The 18,520-nt window shown below is 45.6% G+C and overlaps 1 protein-coding gene across 11 annotated transcripts in view; it reads right to left on the bottom strand.

Annotated features, from left to right (window-relative positions):
• Positions 1-18,520, bottom strand: part of MARCHF10 (membrane associated ring-CH-type finger 10) — a 465,874-nt gene that overhangs the window by 216,489 nt on the left and 230,865 nt on the right. The gene's annotated exons all lie outside the window — the stretch shown is intronic.

Genomic DNA, 18,520 nt, shown 5'->3' with positions numbered 1-18,520 from the left:
TTTAGGAAACCCCTTCCAAACAAAAACTTCCTCAAGGTAATATGACGTACAATTTTAACCTCTGGCTATTGCGACAGTTGATCAATTCGGACTATACCAAAGTTTAGACTCTTCAATAAACACATCGAACGGTCTCTACCAAGCAAAACTATTTCCCAAACTCTCCTCCGTCTAGATATGGGTACACCCACTAGACACTTCACAAATTGACACCACTTAATCCATTCCATCGTCCATAACACTCACGCCACTGTTCTCTTCAACTGGCAACCTTGACAGACAATCTGCTAAACCGACATAGCTCCAGGAGTATATTCTACCCGCAATTTATTTTGCCATCTTGCCTCTAGGTGTCACTTATCTACAACCCTTTGTGGTGAACAATTCCACTAGTGGTCGAAAGTCTGTTCTTACTCTAAATGTTGTCCTTTATAAATACTTTCCAAAATACTCAGTTCACCACCAACATGCCAGGGTTTCTTTCTCCAAGTTGAGTACTTTAACCCTCTCAATTGTCTTGAGGCAAAAGCAATTATAACTAAATTGCCTTTACAGTCTTGTAACAAATCTTCATCAACAACTACATTACTAGCATCCACCATGATTTTGGAATCACATTTGGTATATGCTGACAGTACTGGGGCAGAAGCAACGTCTCTCTTCAAAGTATATAAATTGAGGCATACGTTCATTATTCCAAATAAAATGTTGATTTGTTTTCATTAAAGTTCTCATATGCTTTGTCTTGAGGTTCAGGTGCATCTTCAAGTGCTTTAAGTAGACTGTGAATTGGTGATATGCCATGTCAGCCAATAGTATGGCCCAGATAATCAACTGACTCCATTTCAAATTTATATTTGTCCTTTTAAAACAAATTAAATGTATTTATTGGATTTTTTGTGCATAAAGTGAAACAACCACTACAGACATATCATCAGACAGAATATTGCAGTAACATGCAGTATATGTGATAGCCACTTATCGAACAACACAACTAGCGGCACAACTGTGCCCATGTTGAGAATGGCAATAATACCCAAAAGTACACCAAACGAAACATAATAACAGAGCAAACAAGCTCAAGAGTCTGCATGGAAGGAATGGGAAGTCATGTGATATGTGGGGAGGGGGGAAACAGACCAGGGGATGCCCACCAGGAGTGAGGTCCCGTAAGGTGGCATGAACAAGTCATATGAGGGCGGAGTGTTGGGGAAGAGGTCCCAGCCCCTGTAAGGGTCAGGCAATGGAAGCCCAAAAGAGCTGGGGGATCATTTGTGTGTGCAGAGAGGTGTATGATGTACTTGTACATCTGCGGCAACCAGTGGTTCCAGTATATTGTATGGGAGCACTCACCCTTTCGCATGCTGTTATGCACCATCATAAGTGTTGTGCGTGTAAGTGCGGGCTCAAAAGGGATGTTTATTGTTTTTGGCTTCCACATTAAGCAGGAATGTCTCCCAACATTTGCCACTGTTGGGGGAGATCCCCCACATGCGGAGCCATTGAAGTGTTCGAGGCTATGCTCGATTCCATGTCAACAGGTCACGGAGCCAGAGCTGGAGACCAGGCGGGGCAGGCGCCCTCCACACCAGGGCCATGGTTTGAACAGAGCAAAGGCGAGATCAATACATTTATGCAAGTGCTTATCACCTTCTGCACAGGGGCAAAGCCCCAGCAGGCAGGAGGAAGGCGTGGCAGTGAGATCATGTGCTGCCAACTCTGCCACTGCTGCAGTCAAGCTATGCCAGGCCGGTTGCAACACCGGGCAGTCCCACACACCATGTGGTAAAACCGTGTAATGTGCAGGCATTTAGGACCTTCTTAAATAGCTACAAATGTTTTAGTGTGGATTTTAGATTCTTCTGAGTACCCATGGCCGGGGGAGATGAAGAAAGGTCCTCCACAACTTATTCAGTGGGTAACTTCTTATTGGATCTGTTTTTTCCCCATCAGGACAAGGGGCAGAGGAGAGGCATCATCTGTGACCTCCACAGTAGTAACAACAGAGTCCGCAAGGTGGCGGGGGAAAGATCGTCGTAGTCCCCACTCCTCAGGAGAATACAGGTGAGGGAGGAGGATGGCGTCCATGTCAGGAAGTCATGATCCCGGGGTCAACCAGCCGCGTACAAGAACCTGATACTCAGAGCGCCTTGTTGCCCCAAGCCCATACCACCAACAAACGAAAGGGAGAATGTTCGTGGCCCCGACACTCTGCTGATCTGAAGCTGATTTACGCTACAAGCGGCTTTTTGGTACAATTATAAAAAACTTCCTTGCCTTAAAATCGCTGCAGAAGATCAATGGAGAATATCTTTAATCTTCGCTCCGCCAGTACTCTGTTTTCTCACGCTCCATGCCAAATAAATATCTACCCACCATAGGGCTTCTTTCCTTGAGTTCGCATGTCGCCAGTATTCTATTTTTCTTTCACAAATCACCAGGACACGTCTGGGTTCAATAAGGTAGGTTTATTTGCATAAACCAAATGGAAAGCATGGGTAAACCTCCAACAGGAGAAAAGGGTTGGGCCAATTGTTAGTACCTGGAATCTCTTCTTCCAGCATTCTACAATACAGACTTAAGAGTTCAACCTACGTGTCACAGAATTCTTTTAACATCTTGTAGTCTTGTCTCTAGCCCAAGATTGGTCTGACCACAGCTCTCAGTCATGCTGCAAGCGTGTTCCATAAACCTTCCTAAGGATCACAGCCTGCAGCCGTGGCAACACTTTGGATTATAATATTTCATTTGTCTTTAATAAGGATAGTCAACTCACGGTGCTGCAGAACTGGTATGAGATATTCGCTGCCCTAAATAGGATGGTGTGGATCAACGAGGTACCATCACCTGGGATGGCCATCTTGGGCGATATCGAGCAGATACATAATAAAATGTGTAAATCTGTTGATATTGCCAAAATATTGTATACAGACGTGGGTAGCTATGTGTTGGACTGGAATGGGGGCTTCCATCAGTCAATCTGATTCCGAGATATGACGTACGGAAATAAGCTAAAGGAAAATTATGCTTATAATGTAACCCTAAAGCTTGGCGCCTCAAAGAGTTTTGGCCACTGTTAGACCTGTCTGGCCCTTTGCGTAGTCCCTCCTATTTTTTATTTATTTTGTCCCCTTTTTGCCCCTCATGCCTTTATATTTTTTGTGTCCACTAGAGTTTTTATGGTGTTGGACTGGGGGATAGGTGCTCTTTTGCCCTCATAGTTTTTCACCTCAGGCCTAGAGGCCTTTCCTGACAGGAATTATTACAGATCCACAAAATGGTGGCTACCAACTGTCCTAACTGTCACACCTGGAGCCTGTCCCATAGGATAGCATAGGGCATTCCAGAACCTTCTGGTCCCTTCTGGACCTCTGAGGGTCAGCCTATAAAAGGCGGAATGCTGGGCAACCATTTTGTCTTGCCAGAGAGAGTCAGCTGGAGGACAGGCTGTAGCATAAGGTGGGGGTAGGATAGCCAAAGGGTTGACCTCCCAAGTAGGGACGCTTCCTTATTGATTCACCACCCTTCCTTCCTTGTGATTACTTGACCTGACCCCGCTGCGTGGGATTCCTGGAGACCCTGGGCACCTGTGTCACCTGGTCTCAGAAGAAAGAGTGGGAGAAGGAGCTTGTACGGAGTGAGGCTCCATCCTCTGGACAGTGAGAGAAAAGGGGAGGACCATCTAGCCCTCCCAATCGACCCCCCCTCTCATATTCCCCTCCTTCTGGCATATCTCCGCGAGTGGATCTGACCCACCTGGGGATCTTCAGAGAGGTAAACCTGTACCGGGACGTTAATAGGGATAGAGCCACAGAGCAACCCGACTCCTGAGACTCTCCTTACCCTCATTGTTGTCAAATCCTAGCGGGTGCGGAGGGAGATTTCCACAACCCAGCCGGGTGCCCCCCTGTTTCTGTCTGCAGCGGATCATTGGCTCTTGTGGAGGATAAGCTCAGGGAAGCTGCCGAGCTGTGGTGTCCTGGTTCCGCTTCTGCGTGGAGGAGAGAGAGAAGCGTCTCTTCTTAGTGCCGGCGCAGAGGAGGCGGGACCGGTAGGAGTGTCCTGAGGCCCCGAGGTGAGAGGCGGCGTCAACGCGCGACTCCTGCGCAGATGAGGAAGAGTAGCGCTTCCCTCGGCCTACGCGAAGGTGAGGTGAGGGAAAGCGCCGAAGGAGTCTGTGGTGTACTCCTCCCGCGGGAATTCAGCGGGAGGAGCGGCCGACCGGGGACGGGGGCGGAGTCCTTCCTGCCACCGGGAGAACCAGCTTTGAGAACCTTGGCACCTGAGGGAGAGGACTGAACCCTCCCATTAGCGGAGCCCTACCACCGGCGAGAAGCCGGGCAGCGAGTGAAGTAGGTGAGGAGAGGGAGGGGAAGCAACGGAAGGATTTTGCATACAATTCAGAACTGGCCAGAGCGGGAAATCCACCGCAAAGCTAGGAGCGGAGAGAAATTAAGAACAGCGACCAAGTTGCCTTCATTTAGCAAGACCTATAGGAATTGGCACTAGCAGACAGTCTGTGATTGAGGGCGGGTGGAGGACTTTTCTGTACAGTATATGAGAAACCAGTTATGTACCTTACTGGGGGTTCCTGAGACGATTAATGCCATCCGCCCGTGAGAGGGAAAGGTTTAAGAAATGATGGTGGCACACTCTCTGTGAAATACTGGGCTAACAGTTATAGGTTGATCTATGTTTACGTGAAAACACTGACAGAATTGTCTAAAGCTTTTTGATAGCCCTGTTTTTCAGGCAGGAGAGGGAAAGGTTAAAGCTGAGAAACTGTCTACGCTAATCTGCACTTGTGAAGGATTTAACCTAAGAAATCATTCCTTTAAATGTGATAACCTCAAACAGAGGAGCCAGGTCTAGCTAAATTTAAAGGAGCATAGATCCTGCTCCTTAGAGGCCAATGGGTTGTGTTGTTAAGCTGGGAAGTTGAAAAGTGTCATATCTTGGCAACTTTAAAGAAATTTATAAATCTACTGTTGGAATGAAATGTATTGAACTGTACCATCTGAAGACAAGAGAGCAAAGAATATTTTTATAAAACAGCTCGTATTTTTACACAAAGATTGGTGTAGCGTCCTTTTTTGAGTGGAATTGCTTGATGTTTCTGCTGAGTGGTTTGCAACCTTTACACATGTGCCTCTGTTGATATTGCCTTACCCTAGGCCAGGCTACCCTAGGTGACCTGACAACATTAGGTTCCAACATATTGGTGTCTAGCGGTGGGATATTGACTGTGGTTGCGACTACTCTGCAGTAACTGAGTGTAATCCACTAACCTACACCTGGAGTTTTCTCCTAGCGGCCCTCCTAATTTTTTACTTTTGCTTTATCCAAATTAATTCCTGGTGGTGGGGTGGAGGTAGCTTCAGGTCGCCCTTGTAATTCTATTCTTCTTGTGTGTGTAACCTTGAACTGCCTTTTGCAAAAATGGAATTTGCGCTGGAAGAACTGGACACTTACTCTGTGGCCCAGCTAAAAGATTTCTGCCAACAAATGGGGGTGTTTTTTAAGCGTGGTGCCAAGAAGGGGGAACTCCAGACCAGTTTAAGGGCTTGGGTGGAAGCACACAGAGAAGGGAAGGAGGAGGATGAAGGGACGGACCGGGACACGGTCATAGGGGTAGAGGGATTATTCCCCTCAGAGGTGGAAAACCTACTCCCTGGACCAATGACCAACTCTAGGAGGGGCAGTAGTGTCTCCGGGGGGAGCTTGACCGAAGCGGAACTCACAGACAGGAGGGAAAAGAGGCAACTGAAATGGGAGTTGGCCAAGTTAGAACAGGGGAGGGAGGAACAGAGGATGACTATGAGCTTAGACTAAAAGAGCTAGAACTCAAAGCTCTACAGTTAGGACTCGCCAACTCTCCAAATGGTGGCAGCGAAACCAGAGAACCAACCAGGGAGTCCAGACCCTACCTGCCTAAGGATATAGTTGCCAGCTATAGTCAGGGGGATGACATAGCTAAGTGGCTGGCTGCCTATGAGGTCTCCTTAAGAGCCCATGGGATCCAGGAAAAGCACTGGGGGGGTGGGTTGTATAAGTACATGCCTCCTACTGGTCGGGACACCTTGTTAGCCTTAGAACCGAAGGAGCAGACCAACTACCCCATCATGAAGTTAGCATTGATTAGAAAGTTTGGGCTAACCCCGGAAAAGTATCGCCAGAAGTTCAGGGGGAGCCACAAGTTAAGCACCCAGAACTGGGTGGATTTCCTGGATTATGCGAGGAAGGCATTGGAGGGCTGGGTACAGGGCAGTGAGGTGGAGGGCTTGTATGACCTTTTCCTTAAAGAGCATCTACTCGAGAAATGTTTTCCCGAGCTGCGACAGCACCTGGTGGACAGCAAGCTGACCAACCCCCGGAAGCTTGCAGAGGAGGCGGACATCTGGGCAAGTACCCGGGTGTCCTCAAAGGGGACTGGAGGGGATTCCCAAAAGGCTGGACAGGGCGCCCCTCAGAAGAAGGAGGGGGAGATAAAAAGCGGGAGTTCTCTAAAGGTCCCCAAAACAGTTTCCAGGGAAAGGGAACAGGTTTCACCCCTAAGGCTAACCCGCCCAGAAACCCTCATCCTGGCCAGAGCCAGCAGCCAAGGGTTGTCCACTGCTTTGAGTGTGGTGGTGTTGGACATTATAAGGGAGATGTCAGATGCCCAAAGAGACCACCCCCTCCCACCGGAGGAAAAACCCCGGGAGTAGCTAGTGTAGCGCTCGGGGAGGAGTTGCCCTTAGATAAGGGGGGTGAGTGGGCGGGTGTCACCTTAGTGTCCCTGGGAGAACGGGAGATGGTTCCTAAGATTCAGGTGCCCCCAAATACTACTAAGTATGGGCAATGGATCACCATCAATGGCCAGAGAGGGGAGGCTCTGAGAGATACAGGAGCCAGTATGACTATGGTGAGAAGTCATCTGGTGTCTCCAGAGCAGGTGATTCCCAATGTACTCCACCCCGCCGCGATGGCTGACGGCAGAATGGGCCACTACCCCGTGGCCGAGGTTCCCTTTGAGTGGGAAGGGGTTGCAGGTTCACTTCGAGTTGCCGTAAGCCCTGCCGTGCCAGTTGATTGTCTGCTGGGGAATGATATGGAGCACAATGCTTGGAGAGAGGTGGAATACCGGACGCATTCAGAGAGGCTAGGTACACCTGACTGGGCCTGTGTAAGCACAAGGTCTGCGACTGCCCGGAGAGGGAGTTCGCCTGGGTTGGAGCCTGGAACAATGGCCCAACCCGCTGCCAAAAAGGGACAGACCCGAAGACAGGAGAAGCCTGCTTCGGCTTCCACACCCCATGTGACAGATCGGCCACCTGCGGTGGTGGACCAGGAGTCCGTGGGGGGGGAAGTAGTTTCTCTGGAGGACCTGCCCATCCCTGCTGAGTGGCATGTGGAGGGAGGGCCTACCAGAGAAGAGTTCTGTAAGGGCCAGAAGGAGTGCCCTACCCTTGAGGGACTGAGGCGACAGGCTGAAGCCCAGGCAGCAGGGGACGTTGCGGGACACTACCAAATTTACTGGGAGGATGGACTCCTCTACAGTGAACCCAAGGTACCCTTACCTGGTTCATCAAGGGCCTTGGTAGTCCCGCAACGGTACCGAGCCTTTCTGCTGGAATTGGCTCATGAAATTCCCTTGGCAGGACACTTAGGTCAGGACAAGACCTTTGCTCGGCTTGTCCCCCACTTTTACTGGCCTCAGATGAAAGTGGCGTCTAACACCTACTGTCGGACGTGTGTAACCTGCCAAGCCAGTGGGAAAACAGGGGTGAAGCTGAAGGCTCCCCTGGAACCACTTCCTGTCGTTAGCACCCCCTTTGAAAGGGTGGGCATCGACATTGTAGGGCCATTGGATCCACCAACAACAGCTGGTCACAGGTTCATCCTGGTTCTGGTGGATCATGCCACACGGTACCCAGAGGCAATTCCTCTGAGGACTGTCACTGCACCTGTGGTGGCTAGGGCCCTGATGGGGATCTTTACCCGAGTGGGTTTCCCCAAGGAAGTTGTGTTCGACAGGGGGACCAACTTTATGTCAGCGTACATGCGGGCAATGTGGAAGGAGTGTGGAGTGACCTACCGGTTCACCACTCCTTATCACCCCCTGTCAAATGGACTGGTGGAGAGGTTCAAAAAGACCTTGAAGGGCATGATCAGAAGTCTGCCTGAAAGCCTGCGGAGGAAATGGGACGTCCTCCTACCCTGTTTGCTATTCTCCTACAGGGAAGTGCCACAGAAGGGAGTGGGCTTCAGCCCCTTTGAGCTTCTGTATGGGCACCCTGTACGCGGTCCTCTCAGCCTGGTGAAGGATGGATGGGAAAAGTCTCCCAGGAAACCCCCCCAGGATGTGGTGAGCTACATGCTGGCCTTCAGGAGCCAAATGGCGAAGTTGTGGAAGCAAGCTTCTGACAACTTGGAGGCCAGCCAGGCAGTAATGAAGGAGTGGTATGACCACAACGCTCACCCGGTGGAGTTGGAGCCTGGCCAGAAAGTGTGGCTGATGGAGCCTGGAGAGCTAAGTGCCCTCCAGGATCGCTGGACAGGCCCCTTTGAGGTGTTAGAAAAGAAGGGTAAGGCCACATACCTGGTGGACCTTAAGACCCCTCGACAGCCCCTACGGGTGCTACATGCTAACCGACTCAAACCCCACCATGAGAGGCCCGAGGTCATCTTAATGATGGTGACTGATGGAGGAGAGGAAGCGGAAAGCGAACCTCTCCCAGACTTGTTCTCGTCTCAGGAAAAGGATGGGTCGGTGGAGGGAGTGATTCTCTCCCCATCCCTAACTCCTGAACAGCAGGAGGACTGCCGTCAGATACTGGAGCAGTACTCTTCGTTGTTCTCCCTTGTCCCGGGAAGGACCCACCTGTGTACCCATGATGTGGACACAGGAGACAGCCCACCAGTGAAGTCAAAGACCTACCGGCTGTCAGACAAGGTGAAGGCTAGCATCCATGGAGAGGTTACCAAGATGCTGGAGCTAGGAGTTATAGAACCTTCCAGCAGCCCCTGATCCAGTCCGGTGGTTCTAGTGCCAAAAGCCGCTCCACCAGGCACCACTCCAGAACTGAGGTTCTGTGTGGATTACCGGGGACTGAACTCAGTTACAAAAACTGATGCTCATCCGATCCATAGGGCGGATGAATTAATTGACCGGCTAGGAGCTGCCCAATATCTCAGTACCTTTGACCTCACTTCAGGGTACTGGCAGATCTCCTTGACAGATGGAGCAAAGGAAAGGTCAGCCTTCTCCACGCCTGAGGGACACTTCCAATTTTGTGTGATGCCCTTTGGGCTCAAAAATGCCCCTGCCACTTTTCAGCGACTGGTGAATCAGGTCCTCTCTGGAATGGAGGGTTTCTCCGCTGCTTATCTGGTTGACATTGCTGTCTTTAGTAGCAGTTGGGAGGACCATTTGCAACATTTGCAAGCAGTTCTCCAGGCCCTGAAACAAGCTGGATTGACAATCAAGGCCAGCAAATGTCAGATTGGGCAGGGGTCAGTTGTGTACCTTGGACACTTGGTGGGTAGGGGGACAGTGCAGCCCCTGCAGGCAAAGATTGAGGCAATCATGGCCTGGGAACCCCCCAAGACACAGACTGAGGTCCGAGCTTTCCTGGGCCTCACAGGCTACTACCGTCGCTTTGTGAAGGGGTATGGCACTATTGTAGCGCCCCTCACAGAGCTCACCTCAAAGAAACAACCTCGACGGGTAGTTTGGAAGGAAGCTTGTCAGCAAGCTTTTGAAAAACTGAAGCAGGCAATGTGTGCAGCACCGGTCCTGAGAGCCCCAGACTTCTCCAAGGAGTTCATTGTCCAGACAGATGCATCAGAACATGGCATTGGGGCAGTGTTATCGCAACTGAATGAAGAGGGCCTGGATCAGCCTGTAGTCTTCCTATCCAGGAGACTGCTTCCCCGGGAACAGAAGTGGAGTGCAATTGAGAGGGAAGCTTTCGCGGTGGTGTGGGCTCTGAAGAAGCTGCGGCCATACCTGTTTGGCTCGCACTTCCTGGTTCAGACTGAATGAAGGGGGAGAATCCCAAGGTGCTGAGATGGTCCATCTCCCTACAGGGAATGTACTTCCGGGTGGAACATCGGCCTGGAGTGGACCACGCCAATGCAGACGGTCTCTCCAGGTATTTCCGCCTTAGTAATGAGGACTCCCAAGGGGTTGGGTAGCTCTCCCCACTTTCAGCTGGGGGGGACGCGTGTTAGACCTGTCTGGCCCTTTGCGTAGTCCCTCCTATTATTTATTTATTTTGTACCCTTTTTGCCCCTCATGCCTTTATATTTTTTGTGTCCACTAGAGTTTTTATGGTGTTGGACTGGGGGATAGGTGCTCTTTTGCCCTCATAGTTTTTCACCTCAGGCCTAGAGGCCTTTCCTGACAGGAATTATTACAGATCCACAAAATGGTGGCTACCAACTGTCCTAACTGTCACACCTGGAGCCTGTCCCATAGGATAGCATAGGGCATTCGAGAACCTTCTGGTCCCTTCTGGACCTCTGAGGGTCAGCCTATAAAAGGCGGAATGCTGGGCAACCATTTTGTCTTGCCAGAGAGAGTCAGCTGGAGGACAGGCTGTAGCATAAGGTGGGGGTAGGATAGCCAAAGGGTTGACCTCCCAAGTAGGGACGCTTCCTTATTGATTCACCACCCTTCCTTCCGTGTGATTACTTGACCTGACCCCGCTGCGTGGGATTCCTGGAGACCCTGGGCACCTGTGTCACCTGGTCTCAGAAGAAAGAGTGGGAGAAGGAGCTTGTACGGAGTGAGGCTCCATCCTCTGGACAGTGAGAGAAAAGGGGAGGACCATCTAGCACTCCCAACCGACCCCCCCTCTCATATTCCCCTCCTTCTGGCATATCTCCGCGAGTGGATCTGACCCACCTGGGGATCTTCAGAGAGGTAAACCTGTACCGGGACGTTAATAGGGATAGAGCCACAGAGCAACCCGACTCCCGAGACTCTCCTTACCCTCATTGTTGTCAAATCCTAGCGGGTGCGGAGGGAGATTTCCACAACCCAGCCGGGTGCCCCCCTGTTTCTGTCTGCAGCGGATCATTGGCTCTTGTGGAGGAAAAGCTCAGGGAAGCTGCCGAGCCGCGGTGTCCTGGTTCTGCGCGGAGGAGAGAGAGAAGCGTCTCTCCTTAGTGCCGGCGCAGAGGAGGCGGGACCGGTAGGAGTGTCCTGAGGCCCCGAGGTGAGAGGCGGCGTCAACGCGCGACTCCTGCGCAGGTCAGGAAGAGTAGCGCTTCCCTCGGCCTACGCGAAGGTGAGGTGAGGGAAAGCGCCGAAGGAGTCTGTGGTGTACTCCTCCCGCGGGAATTCAGCGGGAGGAGCGGCCGACCGGGGACGGGGGCGGAGTCCTTCCTGCCACCGGGAGAACCAGCTTTGAGAACCTTGGCACCTGAGGGAGAGGACTGAACCCTCCCGTTAGCAGAGCCCTCCCACCGGCGAGAAGCCGGGCAGCGAGTGAAGTAGGTGAGGAGAGGGAGGAGAAGCAACGGAAGGATTTTGCATACAATTCAGAACTGGCCAGAGCGGGAAATCCACCGCAAAGCTAGGAGCGGAGAGAAATTAAGAACAGCGACCAAGTTGCCTTCATTTAGCCAGACCTATAGGAATTGGCACTAGCAGACAGTCTGTGATTGAGGGCGGGTGGAGGACTTTTCTGTACAGTATATGAGAAACCAGTTATGTACCTTACTGGGGGTTCCTGAGACGATTAATGCCATCCGCCCGTGAGAGGGAAAGGTTTAAGAAATGATGGTGGCACCCTCTCTGTGAAATTCTGGGCTAACAGTTATAGGTTGATCTATGTTTACGTGAAAACACTGACAGAATTGTCTAAAGCTTTTTGATAGCCCTGTTTTTCAGGCAGGAGAGGGAAAGGTTAAAGCTGAGAAACTGTCTACGCTAATCTGCACTTGTGAAGGATTTAACCTAAGAAATCATTCCTTTAAATGTGATAACCTCAAACAGAGGAGCCAGGTCTAGCTAAATTTAAAGGAGCATAGATCCTGCTCCTTAGAGGCCAATGGGTTGTGTTGTTAAGCTGGGAAGTTGAAAAGTGTCATATCTTGGCAACTTTAAAGAAATTTATAAATCTACTGTTGGAATGAAATGTATTGAACTGTGAGTCCAAGAGCAGACAATGTACCCAAATATATAAGAACAGCAGGGAGTAGTTTTAATATAAACGAGTTCCCATCAGTCCACCATCGAGACCGCCCTTCATCATCTGGGATCTCTTGTGTTTGTAATTAACACTTTAAGGGGTAAAAAAACCTGTGCTGGCAGATGGATACGCCATGCGCAGGAAAAACCACAGTGTTATTACAGATGTGAAAAAGATGGCGTGTATACTAGGGGAACTGAATAGTAAAATAAACATAAACCATATCACCTGAAAGTGTATGTGTATTCATCTTCTCATCCCACGTGATGGGAAGGAACAGCCCCACCTCACCTGGCATGAGCTCAGGTAGTGGATGCACCGCACTCTCCGTCGGTGCACCGGTCGTCCCTCTAAGCTCTCTCGTAGTTATTTTAATCTAGCAGTAGCACTAATGGTCCTGAGGAAGCAGCAGGAGATCACTAGACTCCGTTTGTCTGCAGAAACATGTCGACCTTACATCTTTTTTAGTGGTCATTTGTTATACCACTAATCTTGCACTGTTTTTATTGATTTAGGAGTGTGAGGGTGTCTATTAAAATTGTTTTCCTGATCACTACCTAATTTTAGAGCCTTTCTCTCTTTCTTTTCACACACACCTTTTCTATGCACTGCTATTCAGTTCCCCTAGTATACACGCCATCTTTTTCACATCTGTAATAACACTGTGGTTTTTCCTGCGCATGGCGTATCCATCTGCCAGCACAGGTTTTTTTACCCCTTAAAGTGTTAATTACAAACACAAGAGATCCCAGATGATGAAGGGCGGTCTCGATGGTGGACTGATGGGAACTCGTTTATATTAAAACTACTCCCTGCTGTTCTTATATATTTGGGTACATTGTCTGCTCTTGGACTCACTGTTAATTTTGGTTGGTGTCAATTCAGTGTAGGGGGTTTAACAGTTGAGGTCGATAAACTTACCCCTAGGACCTTTCTTGTGTTTGGTATGTATTGAACTGTACCATCTGAAGACAAGAGAGCAAAGAATATTTTTATAAAACAGCTCGTATTTTTACACAAAGATTGGTGTAGCGTCATTTTTGAGTGGAATTGCTTGATGTTTCTGCTGAGTGGTTTGCAACCTTTACACATGTGCCTCTGTTGATATTGCCTTACCCTAGGCCAGGCTACCCTAGGTGACCTGACAACATTAGGTTCCAACAGCCACCATTCCGTTCTTTTCTATTACAGCAGGACTCGTACAAGTTTTCAGGTGAATTTTGCTCTATGTCCACTGTAATTGTCAAACCGGACTATGATTCTTATGTAATGTCCCGTTCTTATGCATTCTGCCATTGCAAAAATGCTGTGCCCTATTTTTTCCTATGTTTTTCCTACTGGTGATTTGATGCTCAAGATTGAGTCATGTCTTTCAGTGTCACAACTGTATATCTTCTTAATTTGGAAATCTTTAAATAAAAGGTTAAACAAATAATAGGCAAACAATTTAAAATTGCATTATATTTTTAATCATACATAAATTAAAATTAACCAACATATAATAAAAACACATCAATTTTAATTATAAAATAAAATTAATATAAAACCATAACATTTTAAATACAAATAAATTGCACATTATTTAATTTTCAAAATGTTTTAAATATAAAAAATATAATACATTAATAAATGTTAACCATCGAAACTAAGCAATAGTGGGCCATTTTTACTATTCCCACTCTAAAGTAAAAAAAAATGTAGAGAAAGTGTTGAACTGTTGAGTGATCAATACTACCCCCACTCCAATGTAGACAAATGCAGGGAAAGTGTTGCATTTTGGAGGGGTTTGATTTACTGTTCCGATTCTTTAGTCTTAGCAACAGTTGGAAAGTTTTGGACTACATGTCATTAGATATACTAGAAATACTATTGCCACTCAAATCTGCGAAACAGTAGGGAAAAGGTAGGCCTCTGAAGTGGTCTAATTTATTATTCCCACTCCAATGTAGGTACAAGTAGGGAAGTGTTCGACTTTAGAGGAGTTAGATTTACTATTACCAGTCCAATCTGAAAAGTGTTGGACTTCCGAAGGGTTACATTTACTATTCCAACTCCTAAACATATAGAACAAAAACAAAATATTTACACACATTTAAAATAAATGTATAATAATTAAATATAAATAAAATGTATTAAGTAAAAATAAAATAAAAAAATATGAACATTTTTGAGTATATTATGACAAATATACTTCTCCCCTTTCCCTTCCACCAAAAATTAAAATTAATTTCAATAAAGAAAATGAAAAATTAATTTGAAATTTTTAAATAAAAACGTAAAAAATTAATTGTAAGAATTCCAAATAAAAAACATTTTCAAAATGTTATAATTAAATTGATCAACAAATTAACAATTAATTTGAGAACAAATAAATAAAATAACAATTAATCAATCAAATATTGTACCTAGTTATCAATTAATAAAGTAATTATCATAAAAACCATTACATTTAAAAGCAATCTTATATTCCAAACTTCCCACCATAATCAACAGCCCACTAAACAAAACTCTACTAAAATTAAAATGACTAATTCCATTTTAATAAAATTAAATTTTCACTTCAATCTGAGAAAAAGTAGGGAAAGTGTTGGGGGGTTGCATTTAATATTCCAACTCCTAGATATTTGAAGAAACATTCAAATATAACATTAAAAAAATTAAACTAAATATATATTAAACATAAATAAAATTACATAAAAATGTACAAATGTTATATTACTAAATACAAAAAATAAATACGCTCTCCTCTTTTCACTTCCACCTACAATTACAATTAATTTAAAAAATAAAAATTAAATATTAAAATGAAATTCATTAATAAAAAAAACTATTTAAATAAAAAAATCCAAATATATAACATTTTAAATTGTTAAAGTTAAATAGACTAATCAATCACTTAACAATTCAAGAACATCAAATAATTAAAATAACAATTATTCAAATAAATAATTTACATAATTATCAATTAATTTAATTAACTTAAATATGATTTAAAAGTAAAAACAATTATATGTAATCTAAATAACTTCCTAACATAATCCCTACAAACCCAACAACACTGTACTACATTAGAAATTACTAATTAAAAATAAATATCACATTCAAATGACAAATTATACTAAAATAACATAAGAAACAAATATCGTAGTACTAATTCCTTAACTTAATACAATAATTAATATATATTAAAGTAATTAAAACAAGAGATTGTATACAGGTACGTAAAACAAAATTATATTCAATACTATATATATTTTTAAATTATATTATGTACCAAACAAAACAATGGGGGTCATTACGATGACGGACGTATTTCAGTCCGTCCACCCATCGTATCGCATTTGGGACCGCACGCCTACAAGGTAGCAGTCCCACAGGGCAAATTATGATGCAACCGCCACCACGGCGGTCGCATTGCCTATGTTTTGTATCGAGGTGGGTGCTGTGCTCTGTAGCAGCTGCCGCAAGACAAAACAGACAGCCCACACATATCCCTCCACTACGTGGCAGACACCATGCAGTGCCTACCGCATGGTGTAGGGATATGTAGGGGGGCAGTCCGCACACCATCGTAATCGGGCCCAGTATTCTTCCCTTCTATATTTTAAGCCAATGTATTTTTGAGTTGATTATGTTTTTGACACCATATCCTTGTATCGCAATATTTTTTGTTCAATATTTTGGTGCAACAACCCGTGTGCTCCTGTTCAGAGGGAACCTGGCCTCGCAGTTTTGGATGGACTATTTGTGGTGAAGCAGGATCAAAGCTGCTTTGCATATGGCTGGTTATTGTGAGAGGTGGCATGGTGCTGAAAAAAAGTGATGGACTGGATTGCGACACAGATCTGAGCCAAAAGCCGCCACATAGTCCTTCAATGGTAGCTAATACTGCTTAGCTAGAATGGAGTATTAGCACCATCAGTGTGATGAGACCATGACAGAATTATCTTAAAGTGATTCTTAGGACAATATCAAAAAATGATTTAAAGTAATAAGCAAAATCCTAATTACTGGCAAAGATAGGATGCAATTTACAAAGCTCATAAATACCCGAGGGTGTTAAGGCGCTAAACAGACAAACAGGACTCTAAGACGAGAAGTGAAACAGCAGCTACTTAGGACGTAAAGAGCCAGGTTTTCATATATTTTTTGAAAACCAGGTAAGAATGCGCGTCGGAAATGAAGGAGGGCAGGGAGCTCCAGAGCTCGGCGGCCGCTACCGAAGCAAGCATAAAATAAAATGAAAAAGTGCTGGTATCACACCAAATATAGTTTCGAATGAAGTCACAAGGCCAGAGCTTACCACTTTGAAAAAATGCGCAAAGCCATGTGTTGACGAGGCATTGAATATTGTATGAATCAAAGCGCCGAAATGCAGTGGGAGATCAGTATTTAAAAGCGCATGCACCTCGGTGCGAGTGTTAGCCACGTGAAGGACAAATGTTTCATGGGAAGAAGTAAGGGCAACTTCTTTCTGGGACAATAGAGCCCTATTCGACTCATCTTGTTGAACTCTGCTTTCAAGGTCAGAATGGAAGGCCAGATGCACACATCGAGCTTCCCATGCGGAGGCGGGAAAAGCACATTCTTACAGCAGACCACACGCTGGGAGACGGTCACAATGTACGGAATCCCTGCCAGCATTCCGCAGCAATCTTCATTATTTAAAAGTAAATAGCTACCGTTAGCTAACAACGGGAAAGTTGGCGTTATTGCTGGGACAGGATTACTCTTAAAAATATATGCTAAGTTCAGAGCTTGCGTGTTATACAAGCCGTGCAATTGCATGTTCTTGCAAACTAGTGAGTGATCAGGTGTAGAAGGGCACTCTTCACTCTTTAAATAAACTTCTTTACCCTCCCTCAGGGATCTATAGGTGAATGGTAGAGACCAAACTTTATTGCGATAGACGCTTCCCAATGTTTTATATCTGCCAATGGCATAGTGTTTCATACATTAACTGAATTTATACAAGGAAGAGGGCAGTGTTATGAACCCATGAATGAGCCCTACAGCTGAATTAAATTCGGCAACAGAAAAAGGTAAAGGTTACAACTTTTCAATATGCAAAAGTGAATATGCAGCATCCTTCATAGACATAAGCTGTTGTTTTTCAGGCAAATTAAATGGTAAAAATAGAGAAGAGGTATTCATGTAGTCCCAATGCACTTTTCCAGCCTTTAAAGTTTGTAAAGTCCAAGCAACCTGCATGATGGGACGTAATTGATTTTGACCATGGTACAAAACAGATATGTCATCCTGTACAATATCAGCAACAGATGAAACAATATTATCTAATGTGTATATTTGGGAAGAAAGAGTATTGATGCTATTATCAACGACTGCAAGCACTTTTTCTAAATTAGCTCGATCAATAGCCCTTAATCTAGAAGCAGCTTCAATTTGAGACAGTTTCCAAACCTCGTTGTAAACAGCATATATCCATCTTTTTGACTGTCAGTCATTTTGGACAAATGAAGTTTAACTGACGCTAAAGTGGAATGTTTGAGCCAGTTCTGACATAATTTTCCTACTGAATAGGTAGTAACAAAATGGGAATTTTCAAAACAGGGATCCACCCTAACCTGTGTATAGCCAGGGGCCAGACCCAGAAAACGATGTTGGCATGAATCTGCATTTTTCTGCCATAATAACCAACCTTGGGGATCCAAGCTGGAAATATCAAAGGAGGAATTTATTAATAGGGTCTGTAATTCATCAATGGACCTATCGGTGTGATTGTACCATGTAGGGTATTTCCCCAAAGCAGGAATGGAATGGGAATTTAATTATTTAGATGCAGCTAATCCAAAGCAAGTAGTTTGTGAAATAGTCGAGTTCAAAAACAACATATGGTTCGGGATGAGACATGCACGATGCAAAGCCTAAGTGCCTTGCACTTGCCAGCTTTTAGAACCCCAAACAGTATTAGATCAATAGTATCTTTCCACAGCTCATAGCCCCCTATAGCTAATTGATCGATAAAGGACTTCGAATACAGTAATTTAGTGTGGGTGAGTCTAACTTTGGAAGAGGACTTAGCCGTCATCTTAAAATAAAAGGTGTCAAGATTGGATTGATTAAAACCAGTAAAATAAGTAAACTTTTTCAAAAGAGTTTTCAAGCTGCCTTCAACGGGAGCTGGACAATGTTCCCATTGTGTATAACCATATTTCTAAATGTGTTTGCTTTATGCAGGCAATGATTGCCATGGTGTTGGTAGCAGAACAAGTCTGCATAATTATCTGAGTCTAAGTACAAATCTTCAGCATCAAAAGCAGCATAATATTTCAAATCAGAAAAAAGAGCCTCTACAGCTTGGACATCCCAATCATCAG

The sequence above is a fragment of the Lissotriton helveticus genome, chromosome 5_1, assembly GCF_964261635.1.
Source record: "Lissotriton helveticus chromosome 5_1, aLisHel1.1, whole genome shotgun sequence".
NCBI classification, from domain to species: Eukaryota; Metazoa; Chordata; class Amphibia; order Caudata; family Salamandridae; genus Lissotriton; species Lissotriton helveticus.
This window is presented reverse-complemented; position numbering and strand designations above follow the sequence as displayed.